The sequence below is a fragment of the Myxine glutinosa genome, chromosome 3 (genome assembly GCF_964187855.1).
Source record: "Myxine glutinosa chromosome 3, kmMyxGlut1.1, whole genome shotgun sequence".
NCBI lineage: Eukaryota > Metazoa > Chordata > Myxini > Myxiniformes > Myxinidae > Myxine > Myxine glutinosa.
This window is the reverse complement of record NC_136263.1, coordinates 120538699-120559433: the sequence shown is the minus strand read 5'-3', so window position 1 is coordinate 120559433 and position 20735 is coordinate 120538699.

Sequence of the window (20735 nt, the reverse complement as noted above, 5' to 3'; positions counted from 1 at the left end):
AAACGCAAATCCCGTCCATATCCGTTTGTTTGCAGACGTTGTCCTCTTTTTATTCCGCCTGTTCATAATAATGAAAAGTTTTTTGTAAACAAATACAAAATTTAAATTGATGATTTTATGCAGCCTTGACCTTTCATCTTTAGATCTAAAAATAATCAGTTTCTAGCTTTCGATTGGTGAACCAATTCTGTGACCCAATATTCAAATTCTTAAAATTTCAGGTCGATCAGATAGAAATTGACAATTTTATGTGATACTGACTGTTGACATTTTTACAAAAATTAATAATTTGCCTTCTCCATATTCTCATAACAAGCTTTGTTGAAAATTTGATGACAAAACTCAAATGTGAAAAGGTCACTGCTCGGACACACACACACACACACACACACACACACACACACTTACATACACACACACACACATACTTACATACACACACACACATACTGTGCAGCGGGTGGGATAAAAATTTAGGCTAAAACAAAAAACAAGGATTAATAAATAATGAACGTGAACTGTATTTGTGATTTCACGTACACTATAACTACATTAACAAACGGTAACTTTGGAAGGCAGACCCATTTTTAATATTAAACCCCTGCCCCCCCCCACCCCCAAATAGAGAAGTCAAACTATGCCTATGATTTTGAGTTCTGCGTGTGGTTCATGAGCGGTAGGGTAGGTGAGTTATCGACGGCACAATGAACGAATCAAAATTATTGCCTGAATCACCTCCAGTTCAATATCATGCCATGCCAGGTAGTTCCTGAATGACTGTACAAAAACATTCTCCAACCAACCCCACAATAAGGTGGGTCTAATTGCGGCCTCTAATGGAGGCTCTCAATCTTACCCCACGCTGTCTTGAGAAAAAGAGAACATGAGCGGGGTCTGCCAGCAGCAAATTTAATTGGTCGAGACAATGTAAAATGCCATAATATTGTCAAGTCCGTGGCCGATGAACACCAGCCTTGGACGGATAGCCGGACGGTCCTTAATTACCGAGGCAAACGGCCGAAATCTTAGCGGTACTTTTATGGCACTTGCGGGACTGAAGGGCGAGGTGCTTACCTGCATGGAGCTCACAGGGTTTTATCCGAAACCCAAAGAACAAATAAACACGACACAACAAATAAAAAATGCCACAATAATGATTTAATGAAAGTAATGCACAAAATGAAAATGAACGGTGAGGTAAATCTATAATCCTAATCAAGGTACTTCCACATGCAGACTCAAAAACAGACAGAGGAATGATAAAATAAAATAAATTGTTCAAACCCAGCCGGCTCTAATCTTTGCTCCAACGAGATCGCCGAATGCAGTCGGCAGCACAAGGTGGCCTGAGAAGCCAAACCGAGAGAGTCTTCTTCTTCTTTTCCTGCTCGAACATACTCACTCTGACGTCACCCCAACCAATCGCCGAGTTCCACTGAATGGTCGGGCTCGACCAAAGACAAACTTCTGGGCATGACCTTTTTCCTTGCTCGATTGGTGGGCGGAGTTAATTGTCCATTGAGAAAGTTCGGCTCAGCTCGGGAATGGGTTTCTGTCGGCAGTTATGTCAGTTGTTGTTGTTGTTGGTTAAAGACATGGGTTTTTATGGCTGTCTTATTAAAATGGTAAAAACATTGGGAAAATCACAGGAGGCAATCACATACCAGGGAAACTAACGACCTAGTTAAGGCAAGCTCAACCTCCCCCCGCCCACCCCCCACAACCCGTGTGAAGACCCATTAACAATCTTAAGGTCACAGTTTTCCCCTACTTAAATACGTTGAGATTGGCTTCCTACCCGCACGCAGTCCATGCTACCCTACACAGTTCTATCTCCAATATGGTAATTCATACTCTACCCCCACAAACGTAACAATATTTATCCAAGCACTGTGAAACGAAAGTTTTTTAAAATGTCAATAAGGCGCATTGTGTGATACAATGTTCAAGTATATAATTTAATTTACATAAATTAAAGATTTAAAGGTTGAACAAAATATCGGAAGTTTACTGCCGTTGATGTAGCGTCTTTTACATCACCTTATATAACACATTACATATTACTTCGTGCTTGTTGTTAGTGTCCTTCTTGACGTCCTTAAAAACTGTAGGTTTCCTGTATGGAATTATTTTCAATTTTGTTTGACTGCCAGACATGCAGATCGAGTAAATAAACCATCTCACTCTTCACTATCCTCTCGCAATAGCTCTATATCCTTAACCCTATCCTGAACCACACCCATACTCCAGCTCTACCCCTATAGTCTTTTGCCCATTATGCGGTAGTTTTAACTTCCTCCCTTTTATTCCCTCCCTCACCCATTCTCACGCCCCCACCCCCCACCAATATCCCCCAACACCTTTGGCGTGAATACTTTGACAAATAGCATCTGCAAACCTTTACCTCTGCTATACATATTTAACTTCTCCTGAGACTGCCTGGTATTTTGTGGTGCCCTTTACAGGAGCGCTTTTAATTGCCCGTTTAGGTCCCCGTGCTTATCTCGCATCCACGGCCCGCTGTCGCTTTTCCCAGAAATCCGCGGTCTTGGCACCAAATGTTCCGCTCGTCCCAAAGCCGAGCTGTCAGCGCGAAAGGAGACCAGAGGGAGTGGTTGAAAATGAGGCGGGGGATGAGAATGTGAGAATTATGGATGAGAAAAATATAAGAGCGGAAGATTAAGGAAGGAGAATATAATATAAAGGGTGAGAACGCTGTGTATTCAAAGGTGTTGATGGAAAAATGTTCAGAAAAGAGTCGTGGAAAATCCCCCTTTGAAAATCCATGTTGTTCACAAACATGTGTGGGGCATTCAACATACAATAGCGCAAGAAACTTAAACTAAAAACAAAACAAAAATGGAATTAGATATTATTTGTAAAGAATATTTCCTAACTAATGACATGTAGATTACTTGTATATTAAATTGACATATGTGGAAAAATTACACGCCAGGAATTTTCCCAGGTCCTCAGGAAATCTGTACTAAATGCTCTGCCATCTGAGCTATCTGGGCGACCCTGTCCAAGCATGCAATTTTCCCACACATATGATTGCCACTCGCTTTCCATCAATGCTTTTGGGGCACTCGCTGCCAACCATAGGAGCATCAACGGCCTGAGCACGAGAGTGTCTTCCTCCAATTGGGGGACAAATCCATGTCCGCTATTATAAACACCACTGGGGGCGTAGTTAATTGCATGCTGAGTCAGGGTCGCCCAGAGAGAGCTCAGATGGCAGAGCACTGGTACGGTGCTCCAGAGGACCTGGGTTCGATTCTGGTCTGGGCATGTAATTTTCCCCCATATATAAATTTAATTATTTAAGCTTGTTCATTAATCGAATTATTTGTATATTGTAAATTAAAAAATATAATGAGATATTGTTTGTAAAGAAAATTTCCTAATTAATGACATGTAGCTTACTTGTATATTCTAAAATAAGAAACAGAATTACATATTATTTGTAAAGAATATTTCCTAATTAATGACATGTAGCTTACTTGTATATTCGAAAATAAGAAACAGAATTACATATTATTTGCAAAGAATATTTCCTAATTAATGACATGTAGCTTACTTGTATATTCTAAAATAAGAAAAAGAATTACATATTGTTTGTAAATAATATTTCCTAATTAATGACATGTAGCTTACTTGTATATACTAAAATAAGAAACAGAAAAAAATATGAATGAATGATCGTTTTAAGGCCATTTTTCCCCGCTAGAGCGGGGGTTAGCCTTGCGGGCCCCATGACAATCATGGTTCCCTGTTTGAGGCAATGTTTTTTTTATGGCCGGATGCCCTTCCTGACGCCAACCTTTGGTCGCCTCTTACGATGCGCAGGGATACGGTGTACCCATTCTAAACCGGGGTACACACCGTTACAGAATTACAGAATTACAGCACCGTTACAGAATAACACACCGTTACAGAATTAAAATAAGAAACAGAATTACATATTATTTATAAAGAATATTTCCTAATTAATGACATGTAGCTTACTTGTATATTCTAAAATAAGAAACAGAATTCCATATTATTTGTAAAGAATATTTCTTAACTAATGACATGTAGCTAAATTGTATATTCTAAAATAAGAAACAGAATTACATATTATTTGTAAAGAATATTTCCTAATTAATGACATGTAGCTAACTTGTATATTCTAAAATAAGAAACAGAATTACATTTTATTTGTAAAGAATATTCCCTAATTAATGACATGTAGCTAAATTGTATATTCTAAAATAAGAAACAGAATTACATATTATTTGTAAAGAATATTTCCTAATTAATGACATGTAGCTTACTTGTATATTCTAAAATAAGAAACAGAATTACATATTATTTGTAAAGAATATTCCCTAATTAATGACATGTAGCTTATTTGTATATTCTAAAATAAGAAACAGAATTACATATTATTTGTAAAGAATATTTCCTAATTAATGACATGAAGCTTACTCGTATATTCTATTATAAGAAACAGAATTACATATTATTTGCAATTTTTTTTTCCTAATTAATGACATGTAGCTTACTTGTATATTCTAAAATAAGAAACAGAATTACATATTATTTGCAAAGAATATTTCCGAATTAATGACATGGAGCTTACTTGTATATTCTAAAATAAGAAACAGAATTACATATTGTTTGTGAATAATATTTCCTAATTAATGACATGTAGCTTACTTGTATATTCTAAAATAAGAAACAGAAAAAAATATGAATGAATGATCGTTTTAAGGCCATTTTTCCCCGCTAATGCGGGGGTTAGCCTTGTGGGCCCCATGACAATCATGGTTCCCTGTTTGAGGCAATGTTTTTTTTTATGGCCGGATGCCCTTCCTGACGCCAACCTTTGGTCGCCTCTTACGATGCGCAGGGATACGGTGTAACTATTCTAAACCGGGGTACACACCGTTACAGAATTACAGAATTACAGCACCGTTACAGAATAACACACCGTTACAGAATTAAAATAAGAAACAGAATTCCATATTATTTGTAAAGAATATTTCCTAACTAATGACATGTAGCTAACTTGTATATTCTAAAATAAGAAACAAAATTACATATTATTTGTAAAGAATATTCCCTAATTAATGACATGTAGCTAAATTGTATATTCTAAAATAAGAAACAGAATTACATATTATTTGTAAAGAATATTTCCTAATTAATGACATGTAGCTTACTTGTATATTCTAAAATAAGAAACAGAATTACATATTATTTGTAAAGAATATTTCCTAATTAATGACATGTAGCTTACATGTATATTCTAAAATAAGAAACAGAATTACATATTATTTGTAAAGAATATTCCCTAATTAATGACATGTAGCTAACTTGAATATTCTAAAATAAGAAACAGAATTACATATTATTTGTAAAGAATATTCCCTAATTAATGACATGTAGCTTACTTGTATATTCTAAAATAAGAAACAGAATTACATATTATTTGTAAAGAATATTTCCTAATTAATGACATGCAGCTTACTTGTATATTCTAAAATAAGAAACAGAATTACATATTATTTGTAAAGAATATTCCCTAATTAATGACATGTAGCTAACTTGTATATTCTAAAATAAGAAACAGAATTACATATTATTTGTAAAGAATATTTCCTAATTAGTGACATGTAGCTTACTTGTATATTCTAAAATAAGAAACAGAAGTACATATTATTTGTAAAGAATATTTGCTAATTAATGACATGTAGCTTACTTGTATATTCTAAAATAAGAAACAGAATTACATAATATTTGTAAAGAATATTTCCTAATTAATGACATGTAGCTTACTTGTGTATTCTAAAATAAGAAACAGAATTACATATTATTTGTAAAGAATATTTCCTAATTAATGACATGTAGCTTACTTGGATATTATGAAATAAGAAACAGAATTACAAATTATTTGTAAAGAATATTTCCTAATTAATGACATGTAGCTTACTTGTATATTCTAAAATAAGAAACAGAATTACATATTATTTGTAAAGAATATTTCCTAATTAATGACATGAAGCTTACTTGTATATTCTAAAATAAGAAACAGAATTACATATTATTTGTAAAGAATATTTCATAATTAATGACATGTAGCTTACTTGTATATTCTAAAATAATAAACAGAATTACATATTATTTGTAAAGAATATTTCCTAATTAATGACATGCAGCTTACTTGTATATTCTAAAATAAGAAACAGAATTACATATTATTTGTAAAGAATATTCCCTAATTAATGACATGTAGCTAACTTGTATATTCTAAAATAAGAAACAGAATTACATATTATTTGTAAAGAATATTTCCTAATTAGTGACATGTAGCTTACTTGTATATTCTAAAATAAGAAACAGAATTACATATTATTTGTAAAGAATATTTCCTAATTAATGACATGTAGCTTACTTGTATATTCTAAAATAAGAAACAGAATTACATAATATTTGTAAAGAATATTTCCTAATTAATGACATGTAGCTTACTTGTGTATTCTAAAATAAGAAACAGAATTACATATTATTTGTAAAGAATATTTCCTAATTAATGACATGTAGCTAACTTGGATATTATGAAATAAGAAACAGAATTACAAATTATTTGTAAAGAATATTTCCTAATTAATGACATGTAGCTTACTTGTATATTCTAAAATAAGAAACAGAATTACATATTATTTGTAAAGAATATTTCCTAATTAATGACATGAAGCTTACTTGTATATTCTAAAATAAGAAACAGAATTACATATTATTTGTAAAGAATATTCCCTAATTAATGACATGTAGCTAAATTGTATATTCTAAAATAAGAAACAGAATTACATATTATTTGTAAAGGATATTCCCTAATTAATGACATGTAGCTTACTTGTGTATTCTAAAATAAGAAACAGAATTACATATTATTTGTAAAGAATATTTCCTAATTAATGACATGTAGCTTACTTGGATATTATGAAATAAGAAACAGAATTACAAATTATTTGTAAAGAATATTTCCTAATTAATGACATGTAGCTTACTTGTATATTCTAAAATAAGAAACAGAATTACATATTATTTGTAAAGAATATTTCCTAATTAATGACATGTAGCTTACTTGTATATTCTAAAATAAGAAACAGAATTACATATTATTTGTAAAGAATATTTCCTAATTAATGACATGTAGCTTACTTGTATATTCTAAAATAAGAAACAGAATTACATATTATTTGTAAAGAATATTTCCTAATTAATGACATGTAGCTTACTTGTATATTCTAAAATAAGAAACAGAATTACATATTATTTGTAAAGAATATTTCCTAATTAATGACATGTAGCTTACTTGTATATTCGAAAACAAGAAACAGAATTACATATTATTTGTAAAGAATATTTCCTAATTAATGACATGAAGCTTACTTGTATATTCTAAAATAAGAAAAAGAATTACATATTATTTGTAAAGAATATTTCCTAATTAATGACATGTAGCTTACTTGTATATTCTAAAATAAGAAAAAGAATTACATATTATTTGTAAAGAATATTTCCTAATTAATGACATGCAGCTTACTTGTATATTCTAAAATAAGAAAAAGAATTACATATTATTTGTAAAGAATATTTCCTAATTAATGACATGCAGCTTACTTGTATATTCTAAAATGAGAAAAAGAATTACATATTATTTGTAAAGAATATTTCCTAATTAATGACATGAAGCTTACTTGTATATTCTAAAATAAGAAACAGAATTACATATTATTTGTAAAGAATATTCCCTAATTAATGACATGTAGCTTAGTTGTATATTCTAAAATAAGAAACGGAATTACATATTATTTGTAAAGAATATTTCTTAATTAATGACATGAAGCTTACTTGAATATTCTAAAATAAGAAACAGAATTACATATTATTTGTAAAGAATATTTCCTAATTAATGACATGCAGCTTACTTGTATATTCTAAAATAAGAAACAGAATTACATATTATTTGTAAAGAATATTTCCTAATTAATGACATGTAGCTTACTTGTATATTCTAAAATAAGAAACAGAATTACATATTATTTGTAAAGAATATTTCTTAACTAATGACATGTAGCTAACTTGTATATTCTAAAATAAGAAACAGAATTACATTTTATTTGTAAAGAATATTCCCTAATTAATGACATGTAGCTTACTTGTATATTCTAAAATAAGAAACAGAATTACATATTATTTGCAAAGAATATTTCCGAATTAATGACATGGAGCTTACTTGTATATTCTAAAATAAGAAACAGAATTACATATTATTTGTAAAGAATATTTCCTAATTAATGACATGTAGCTTACTTGTATATTCTAAAATAAGAAACAGAATTACATATTATTTGCAAAGAATATTTCCGAATTAATGACATGTAGCTTTCTTGAAAATTCCAAAATAAGAAACAGAATTACATATTACATATTCCAAATTACATATTACAATATTCTGGAATATTTCCAGAATTACATATTATTTGTAAAGAATATTTCCTCATTAATGACATGTAGCTTACTTGTATATTCTAAAATAAGAAACAGAATTACATATTGTTTGTAAATAATATTTCCTAATTAATGACATGTAGCTTACTTGTATATTCTAAAATAAGAAACAGAAAAAAATATGAATGAATGATCGTTTTAAGGCCATTTTTCCCCGCTATAGCGGGGGTTAGCCTTGCGGGCCCCATGACAATCATGGTTCCCTGTTTGAGGCAATGTTTTTTTATGGCCGGATGCCCTTCCTGACGCCAACCTTTGGTCGCGTCTTACGATGCGCAGGGATACGGTGTACCTATTCTAAACCGGGGTACACACCGTTACAGAATTACAGAATTACAGCACCGTTACAGAATAACACACCGTTACAGAATTAAAATAAGAAACAGAATTACATATTATTTGTAAAGAATATTTCCTAATTAATGACATGTAGCTTACTTGTATATTCTAAAATAAGAAACAGAATTCCATATTATTTGTAAAGAATATTTCCTAACTAATGACATGTAGCTAACTTGTATATTCTAAAATAAGAAACAGAATTACATATTATTTGTAAAGAATATTTCCTAATTAATGACATGTAGCTAAATTGTATATTCTAAAATAAGAAACAGAATTACATATTATTTGTAAAGAATATTTCCTAATTAATGACATGTTGCTTACCTGTATATTCTAAAATAAGAAACAGAATTACATATTATTTGTAAAGAATATTCCCTAATTAATGACATGTAGCTTACTTGTATATTCTAAAATATGAAACAGAATTACATATTATTTGTAAAGAATATTTCCTAATTAATGACATGTAGCTTGCTTGTATATTCTAAAATAAGAAACAGAATTACATATTATTTGTAAATAATATTTCCTAATTAATGACATGTAGCTTACTTGTATATTCTAAAACAAGAAACAGAATTACATATTATTTGTAAAGAATATTTCCTAATTAATGACATGAAGCTTACTTGTATATTCTAAAATAAGAAAAAGAATTACATATTATTTGTTAAGAATATTTCCTAATTAATGACATGAAGCTTACTTGTATATTCTAAAATAAGAAAAAGAATTACATATTATTTGTAAAGAATATTTCCTAATTAATGACATGTAGCTTACTTGTATATTCTAAAACAAGAAACAGAATTACATATTATTTGTAAAGAATATTTCCTAATTAATGACATGTAGCTTACTTGTATATTCTAAAAGAAGAAACAGAATTACATATTATTTGTAAAGATTATTTCCTAATTGATGACATGTAGCTAACTTGTATATTCTGAAATAAGAAACAGAATTACATATTGTTTGTAAAGAATATTTCCTAATTAATGACATGTAGCTTACTTGTATATTCTAAAATAAGAAACAGAATTACATATTATTTGTAAAGAATATTTCCTAATTAATGACATGTAGCTTACTTGTATATTCTAAAATAAGAAACAGAATTACATATTATTTGTAAAGAATATTTCCTAATTAATGACATGTAGCTTACTTGTATATTCTAAAATAAGAAACAGAATTCCATATTATTTGTAAAGAATATTTCCTAACTAATGACATGTAGCTAACTTGTATATTCTAAAATAAGAAACAGAATTACATATTATTTGTAAAGAATATTTCCTAATTAATGACATGTAGCTAAATTGTATATTCTAAAATAAGAAACAGAATTACATATTATTTGTAAAGAATATTTCCTAATTAATGACATGTAGCTTACTTGTATATTCTAAAATAAGAAACAGAATTACATATTATTTGTAAAGAATATTCCCTAATTAATGACATGTAGCTTACTTGTATATTCTAAAATATGAAACAGAATTACATATTATTTGTAAAGAATATTTCCTAATTAATGACATGTAGCTTGCTTGTATATTCTAAAATACAAACAGAATTACATATTATTTGTAAATAATATTTCCTAATTAATGACATGTAGCTTACTTGTATATTCTAAAACAAGAAACAGAATTACATATTATTTGTAAAGAATATTTCCTAATTAATGACATGAAGCTTACTTGTATATTCTAAAATAAGAAAAAGAATTACATATTATTTGTAAAGAATATTTCCTAATTAATGACATGTAGCTTACTTGTATATTCTAAAATAAGAAAAAGAATTACATATTATTTGTAAAGAATATTTCCTAATTAATGACATGAAGCTTACTTGTATATTCTAAAATAAGAAAAAGAATTACATATTATTTGTAAAGAATATTTCCTAATTAATGACATGTAGCTTACTTGTATATTCTAAAACAAGAAACAGAATTACATATTATTTGTAAAGAATATTTCCTAATTAATGACATGTAGCTTACTTGTATTTTCTAAAAGAAGAAACAGAATTACATATTATTTGTAAAGATTATTTCCTAATTAATGACATGTAGCTAACTTGTATATTCTGAAATAAGAAACAGAATTACATATTGTTTGTAAAGAATATTTCCTAATTAATGACATGTAGCTTACTTGTATATTCTAAAATAAGAAACAGAATTACATATTATTTGTAAAGAATATTTCCTAATTAATGACATGTAGCTTAATTGTATATTCTAAAATAAGAAACAGAATTACATATTATTTGTAAAGAATATTTCCTAATTAATGACATGTAGCTTACTTGTATATTCTAAAATAAGAAACAGAATTACATATTATTTGTAAAGAATATTTCCTAATTAATGACATGTAGCTTACTTGTATATTCTAAAATAAGAAACAGAATTACATATTATTTGTAAAGAATATTTCCTAATTAATGACATGTAGTTTACTTGTATATTCTAAAATAAGAAACAGAATTACATATTATTTGTAAAGAATATTTCCTAATTAATGACATGTAGCTTACTTGTATATTCTAAAATAAGAAACAGAATTACATATTATTTGTAAAGAATATTTCCTAATTAATGACATGTAGCTTACTTGTATATTCTAAAATAAGAAACAGAATTACATATTATTTGTAAAGAATATTTCCTAATTAATGACAAGTAGATTACTTGTATATTCTAAAATAAGAAACAGAATTACATAATATTTGTAAAGAATATTTCCTAATTAATGACATGTAGCTTACTTGTGTATTCTAAAATAAGAAACAGAATTACATATTATTTGTAAAGAATATTTCCTAATTAATGACATGTAGCTTACTTGGATATTATGAAATAAGAAACAGAATTACATATTATTTGTAAAGAATATTTCCTAATTAATGACATGTAGCTTACTTGTATATTCTAAAATAAGAAACAGAATTACATATTATTTGTAAAGAATATTTCCTAATTAATGACATGTAGCTTGCTTGTATATTCTAAAATAAGAAACAGAATTACATATTATTTGTAAATAATATTTCCTAATTAATGACATGCAGCTTACTTGTATATTCGAAAACAAGAAACAGAATTACATATTATTTGTAAAGAATATTTCCTAATTAATGACATGAAGATTACTTGTATATTCTAAAATGAGAAAAAGAATTACATATTATTTGTAAAGAATATTTCCTAATTAATGACATGAAGCTTACTTGTATATTCTAAAATAAGAAACAGAATTACATATTATTTGTAAAGAATATTTCCTAATTAATGACATGCAGCTTACTTGTATATTCTAAAATAAGAAACGGAATTACATATTATTTGTAAAGAATATTTCCTAATTAATGACATGAAGCTTACTTGTATATTCTAAAATAAGAAACAGAATTACATATTATTTGTAAAGAATATTTCCTAATTAATGACATGCAGCTTACTTGTATCTATCTATAATTCCAGTAATCTCTGTATGTGTGTTTGTTTGTTTGTTTGTTTGTTTGTCTGTGACCGCTGTTTCTCGACAACCACGGGTCCGATATACTTGAAACTTGCCAGGTATATTGCTGGGGACCCGAGGATGTGCCTTTTCAAGGTTTCATATTAATCGGACAATTACTTACCGAGCTATGTCCAAAAAACGATTCAACCAATCAGAGAGCAGCGAGCTATCGCGTGTGCCGAACGTGGCGAACACACTCTGCCTCGGACGGCACATTTGAGAGCGTATTCATTTATTTCACGTTGGCAAACTATGTTGCCGCTATGTTGGCGTTAAACGATGTTTTAAAACTAATTAAAACTACTTTGCGATTCATCGTAACTGCGATTCGTAACTGCCATTCGCTTTGGCTTTGCGAATGGACCAAACCATTTCATGTAAATAGAGGGGGGGGATTGTCACCGTACTCGCAAGCCGTTCGCTTTGGACCAAACCATTTCATGTAAATAGAGGGGGGGGGATATAATTTTAGATATAGATATAGTAGGGGCATGCCCTAGTATTCTAAAATAAGAAACAGAATTACATATTATTTGTAAAGAATATTTCCTAATTAATGACATGTAGCTTACTTGTATATTCTAAAATAAGAAACAGAATTACATATTGTTTGTAAAGAATATTTCCTAATTAATGACATGTAGCTTACTTGTATATTCTAAATTAAGAAACAGAATTACATATTATTTGCAATTTTTTTTTCCTAATTAATGACATGTAGCTTACTTGTATATTCTAAAATAAGAAACAGAATTACATATTATTTGCAAAGAATATTTCCGAATTAATGACATGGAGCTTACTTGTATATTCTAAAATAAGAAACAGAATTACATATTATTTGTAAAGAATATTTCCTAATTAATGACATGTAGCTTACTTGTATATTCTAAAATAAGAAACAGAATTACATATTATTTGCAAAGAATATTTCCAAATTAATGACATGTAGCTTTCTTGAAAATTCCAAAATAAGAAACAGAATTACATATTACATATTCCGAATTACATATTACAATATTCTGGAATATTTCCAGAATTACATATTATTTGTAAAGAATATTTCCTCATTCATGACATGTAGCTTACTTGTATATTCTAAAATAAGAAACAGAATTACATATTGTTTGTAAATAATATTTCCTAATTAATGACATGTAGCTTACTTGTATATTCTAAAATGAGAAACAGAAAAAAATATGAATGAATGATCGTTTTAAGGCCATTTTTCCCCGCTAGAGCGGGGGTTAGCCTTGCGGGCCCCATGACAATCATGGTTCCCTGTTTGAGGCAATGTTTTTTTATGGCCGGATGCCCTTCCTAACGCCAACCTTTGGTCGCCTCTTACGATGCGCAGGGATATGGTGTACCTATTCTAAACCGGGTACACACCGTTACAGAATTACAGAATTACAGCACCGTTACAGAATAACACACCGTTACAGAATTAAAATAAGAAACAGAATTACATATTATTTGTAAAGAATATTTCCTAATTAATGACATGTAGCTTACTTGTATATTCTAAAATAAGAAACAGAATTCCATATTATTTGTAAAGAATATTTCCTAACTAATGACATGTAGCTAACTTGTATATTCTAAAATAAGAAACAGAATTACATATTATTTGTAAAGAATATTTCCTAATTAATGACATGTAGCTAAATTGTATATTCTAAAATAAGAAACAGAATTACATGTTATTTGTAAAGAATATTTCCTAATTAATGACATGTAGCTTACTTGTATATTCTAAAATAAGAAACAGAATTACATATTATTTGTAAAGAATATTCCCTAATTAATGACATGTAGCTTACTTGTATATTCTAAAATATGAAACAGAATTACATATTATTTGTAAAGAATATTTCCTAATTAATGACATGTAGCTTGCTTGTATATTCTAAAATAAGAAACAGAATTACATATTATTTGTAAATAATATTTCCTAATTAATGACATGTAGCTTACTTGTATATTCTAAAACAAGAAACAGAATTACATATTATTTGTAAAGAATATTTCCTAATTAATGACATGAAGCTTACTTGTATATTCTAAAATAAGAAAAAGAATTACATATTATTTGTAAAGAATATTTCCTAATTAATGACATGTAGCTTACTTGTATATTCTAAAATAAGAAAAAGAATTACATATTATTTGTAAAGAATATTTCCTAATTAATGACATGAAGCTTACTTGTATATTTTAAAATAAGAAACAGAATAACATATTATTTGTAAAGAATATTTCCTAATTAGTGACATGTCGCTTACTTGTATATTCTAAAATAAGAAACAGAATTACATATTATTTGTAAAGAATATTTCCTAATTAGTGACATGTCGCTTACTTGTATATTCTAAAATAAGAAACAGAATTACATATTATTTGTAAAGAATATTTCCTAATTAATGACATGTAGCTTACTTGTATATTCTAAAATAAGAAACAGAATTACATATTATTTGTAAAGAATATTTCCTAATTAATGACATGTAGCTTACTTGTGTATTCTAAAATAAGAAACAGAATTACATATTATTTGTAAAGAATATTTCCTAATTAATGACATGTAGCTTACTTGGACATTATGAAATAAGAAACAGAATTACATATTATTTGTAAAGAATATTTCCTAATTAATGACATGTAGCTTACTTGTATATTCTAAAATAAGAAACAGAATTACATATTATTTGTAAAGAATATTTCCTAATTAATGACATGTAGCTTACTTGTATATTCTAAAATAAGAAACAGAATTACATATTATTTGTAAATAATATTTCCTATTTAATGACATGTAGCTTACTTGTATATTCTAAAACAAGAAACAGAATTACATATTATTTGTAAAGAATATTTCCTAATTAATGAAATGAAGCTTACTTGTATATTCTAAAAGAAGAAACAGAATTACATATTATTTGTAAAGATTATTTCGTAATTAATGACATGCAGCTTACTTGTATATTCTGAAATAAGAAACAGAATTACATATTATTTGTAAAGAATATTTCCTAATTAATGACATGTAGCTTACTTGTATATTCTAAAATAAGAAACAGAATTACATATTATTTGTAAAGAATATTTCCTAATTAATGACATGTAGCTTACTTGTATATTCTAAAATAAGAAGCAGAATTACATATTATTTGTAAAGAATATTTCCTAATTAATGACATGTAGCTTACTTGTATCTTCTAAAATAAGAAACAGAATTACATAATATTTGTAAAGAATATTTCCTAATTAATGACATGTAGCTTACTTGTGTATTCTAAAATAAGAAACAGAATTACATATTATTTGTAAAGAATATTTCCTAATTAATGACATGTAGCTTACTTGGATATTATGAAATAAGAAACAGAATTACATATTATTTGTAAAGAAGATTTCCTAATTAATGACATGTAGCTTACTTGTATATTCTAAAATAAGAAACAGAATTACATATTATTTGTAAAGAATATTTCCTAATTAATGACATGTAGCTTGCTTGTATATTCGAAAATAAGAAACAGAATTACATATTATTTGTAAATAATATTTCCTAATTAATGACATGCAGCTTACTTGTATATTCGAAAACAAGAAACAGAATTACATATTATTTGTAAAGAATATTTCCTAATTAATGACATGAAGCTTACTTGTATATTCTAAAATGAGAAAAAGAATTACATATTATTTGTAAAGAATATTTCCTAATTAATGACATGAAGCTTACTTGTATATTCTAAAATAAGAAACAGAATTACATATTATTTGTAAAGAATATTTCCTAATTAATGACATGCAGCTTACTTGTATATTCTAAAATAAGAAACAGAATTACATATTATTTGTAAAGAATATTTCCTAATTAATGACATGAAGCTTACTTGTATATTCTAAAATAAGAAAAAGAATTACATATTATTTGTAAAGAATATTTCCTAATTAATGACATGTAGCTTACTTGTATATTCGAAAACAAGAAACAGAATTACATATTATTTGTAAAGAATATTTCGGAATTAATGACATGAAGCTTACTTGTATATTCTAAAATAAGAAAACAGAATTACATATTATTTGTAAAGAATATTCCCTAATTAATGACATGTAGCTTACTTGTATATTCGAAAACAAGAAACAGAATTACATATTATTTGTAAAGAATATTTCCTAATTAATGACATGAAGCTTACTTGTATATTCTAAAATAAGAAAAAGAATTACATATTATTTGTAAAGAATATTTCCTAATTAATGACATGTAGCTAAATTGTATATTCTAAAATAAGAAACAGAATTACATATTATTTGTAAAGAATATTTCCTAATTAATGACATGTAGCTAAATTGTATATTCTAAAATAAGAAACAGAATTACATATTATTTATAAAGAATATTTCCTAATTAATGACATGTAGCTTACTTGTATATTCTAAAATAAGAAACAGAATTCCATATTATTTGTAAAGAATATTTCCTAACTAATGACATGTAGCTAACTTGTATATTCTAAAATAAGAAACAGAATTACATATTATTTGTAAAGAATATTTCCTAATTAATGACATGTAGCTTACTTGTATATTCTAAAATAAGAAACAGAATTACATATTATTTGTAAAGAATATTCCCTAATTAATGACATGAAGCTTACTTGTATATTCTAAAATGAGAAAAAGAATTACATATTATTTGTAAAGAATATTTCCTAATTAATGACATGAAGCTTACTTGTATATTCTAAAATAAGAAACAGAATTACATATTATTTGTAAAGAATATTCCCGAATTAATGACATGTAGCTTACTTGTATATTCTAAAATAAGAAACGGAATTACATATTATTTGTAAAGAATATTTCCTAATTAATGACATGAAGCTTACTTGTATATTCTAAAATAAGAAACAGAATTACATATTATTTGTAAAGAATATTTCTTAATTAATGACATGCAGCTTACTTGTATATTCTAAAATAAGAAACAGAATTACATATTATTTGTAAAGAATATTTCCTAATTAATGACATGTTGCTTACTTGTATATTCTAAAATAAGAAACATAATTACATATTATTTGTAAAGAATATTTCCTAATTAATGACATGTAGCGTACTTGTATATTCTAAATTAAGAAACAGAATTACATATTATTTGCAATTTTTTTTTCCTAATTAATGACATGTAGCTTACTTGTATATTCTAAAATAAGAAACAGAATTACATATTATTTGCAAAGAATATTTCCGAATTAATGACATGGAGCTTACTTGTATATTCTAAAATAAGAAACAGAATTACATATTATTTGTAAAGAATATTTCCTAATTAATGACATGTAGCTTACTTGTATATTCTAAAATAAGAAACAGAATTACATATTATTTGCAAAGAATATTTCCGAATTAATGACATGTAGCTTTCTTGAAAATTCAAAAATAAGAAACAGAATTACATATTACATATTCCGAATTACATATTACAATATTCTGGAATATTTCCAGAATTACATATTATTTGTAAAGAATATTTCCTCATTAATGACATGTAGCTTACATGTATATTCTAAAATAAGAAACAGAATTACATATTGTTTGTAAATAATATTTCCTAATTAATGACATGTAGCTCACTTGTATATTCTAAAATAAGAAACAGAAAAAAATATGAATGAATGATCGTTTTAAGGCCATTTTTCCCCGCTAGAGCGGGGGTTAGCCTTGCTGGCCCCATGACAATCATGGTTCCCTGTTTGAGGCAATGTTTTTTTATGGCCGGATGCCCTTCCTGACGCCAACCTTTGGTCGCCTCCTACGATGCGCAGGGATACGGTGTACCTATTCTAAACCGGGGTACACACCATTACAGAATTACAGAATTACAGCACCGTTACAGAATAACACACCGTTACAGAATTAAAATAAGAAACAGAATTACATATTATTTGTAAAGAATATTTCCTAATTAATGACATGTAGCTTACTTGTATATTCTAAAATAAGAAACAGAATTCCATATTATTTGTAAAGAATATTTCCTAACTAATGAAATGTAGCTAACTTGTATATTCTAAAATAAGAAACAGAATTACATATTATTTGTAAAGAATATTTCCTAATTAATGACATGTAGCTAAATTGTATATTCTAAAATAAGAAACAGAATTACATATTATTTGTAAAGAATATTTCCTAATTAATGACATGTAGCTTACTTGTATATTCTAAAATAAGAAACAGAATTACATATTATTTGTAAAGAATATTCCCTAATTAATGACATGAAGCTTACTTGTATATTCTAAAATGAGAAAAAGAATTACATATTATTTGTAAAGAATATTTCCTAATTAATGACATGAAGCTTACTTGTATATTCTAAAATAAGAAACGGAATTACATTTTATTTGTAAAGAATATTTCCTAATTAATGACATGAAGCTTACTTGTATATTCTAAAATAAGAAACAGAATTACATATTATTTGTAAAGAATATTTCTTAATTAATGACATGCAGCTTACTTGTATATTCTAAAATAAGAAACAGAATTACATATTATTTGTAAAGAATATTTCCTAATTAATGACATGTAGCTTTCTTGTATATTCTAAAATAAGAAACAGAATTACATATTATTTGTAAAGAATATTTCCTAATTAATGACATGTAGCTTACTTGTATATTCTAAATTAAGAAACAGAATTACATATTATTTGCAATTTTTTTTTCCTAATTAATGACATGTAGCTTACTTGTATATTCTAAAATAAGAAACAGAATTACATATTATTTGTAAAGAATATTTCCTAATTAATGACATGTAGCTTACTTGGATATTATGAAATAAGAAACAGAATTACATATTATTTGTAAAGAATATTTCCTAATTAATGACATGTAGCTTACTTGTATATTCTAAAATAAGAAACAGAATTACATATTATTTGTAAAGAATATTTCCTAATTAATGACATGTAGCTTGCTTGTATATTCTAAAATAAGAAACAGAATTACATATTATTTGTAAATAATATTTCCTAATTAATGACATGCAGCTTACTTGTATATTCGAAAACAAGAAACAGAATTACATATTATTTGTAAAGAATATTTCCTAATTAATGACATGAAGCTTACTTGTATATTCTAAAATGAGAAAAAGAATTACATATTATTTGTAAAGAATATTTCCTAATTAATGACATGAAGCTTACTTGTATATTCTAAAATAAGAAACAGAATTACGTATTATTTGTAAAGAATATTTCCTAATTAATGACATGCAGCTTACTTGTATATTCTAAAATAAGAAAAAGAATTACATATTATTTGTAAAGAATATTTCCTAATTAATGACATGTAGCTTACTTGTATATTCTAAAACAAGAAACAGAATTACATATTATTTGTAAAGAATATTTCCTAATTAATGACATGTAGCTTACTTGTATTTTCTAAAAGAAGAAACAGAATTACATATTATTTGTAAAGATTATTTCCTAATTAATGACATGTAGCTAACTTGTATATTCTGAAATAAGAAACAGAATTACATATTGTTTGTAAAGAATATTTCCTAATTAATGACATGTAGCTTACTTGTATATTCTAAAATAAGAAACAGAATTACATATTATTTGTAAAGAATATTTCCTAATTAATGACATGTAGCTTAATTGTATATTCTAAAATAAGAAACAGAATTACATATTATTTGTAAAGAATATTTCCTAATTAATGACATGTAGCTTACTTGTATATTCTAAAATAAGAAACAGAATTACATATTATTTGTAAAGAATATTTCCTAATTAATGACATGTAGCTTACTTGTATATTCTAAAATAAGAAACAGAATTACATATTATTTGTAAAGAATATTTCCTAATTAATGACATGTAGTTTACTTGTATATTCTAAAATAAGAAACAGAATTACATATTATTTGTAAAGAATATTTCCTAATTAATGACATGTAGCTTACTTGTATATTCTAAAATAAGAAACAGAATTACATATTATTTGTAAAGAATATTTCCTAATTAATGACATGTAGCTTACTTGTATATTCTAAAATAAGAAACAGAATTACATATTATTTGTAAAGAATATTTCCTAATTAATGACAAGTAGATTACTTGTATATTCTAAAATAAGAAACAGAATTACATAATATTTGTAAAGAATATTTCCTAATTAATGACATGTAGCTTACTTGTGTATTCTAAAATAAGAAACAGAATTACATATTATTTGTAAAGAATAT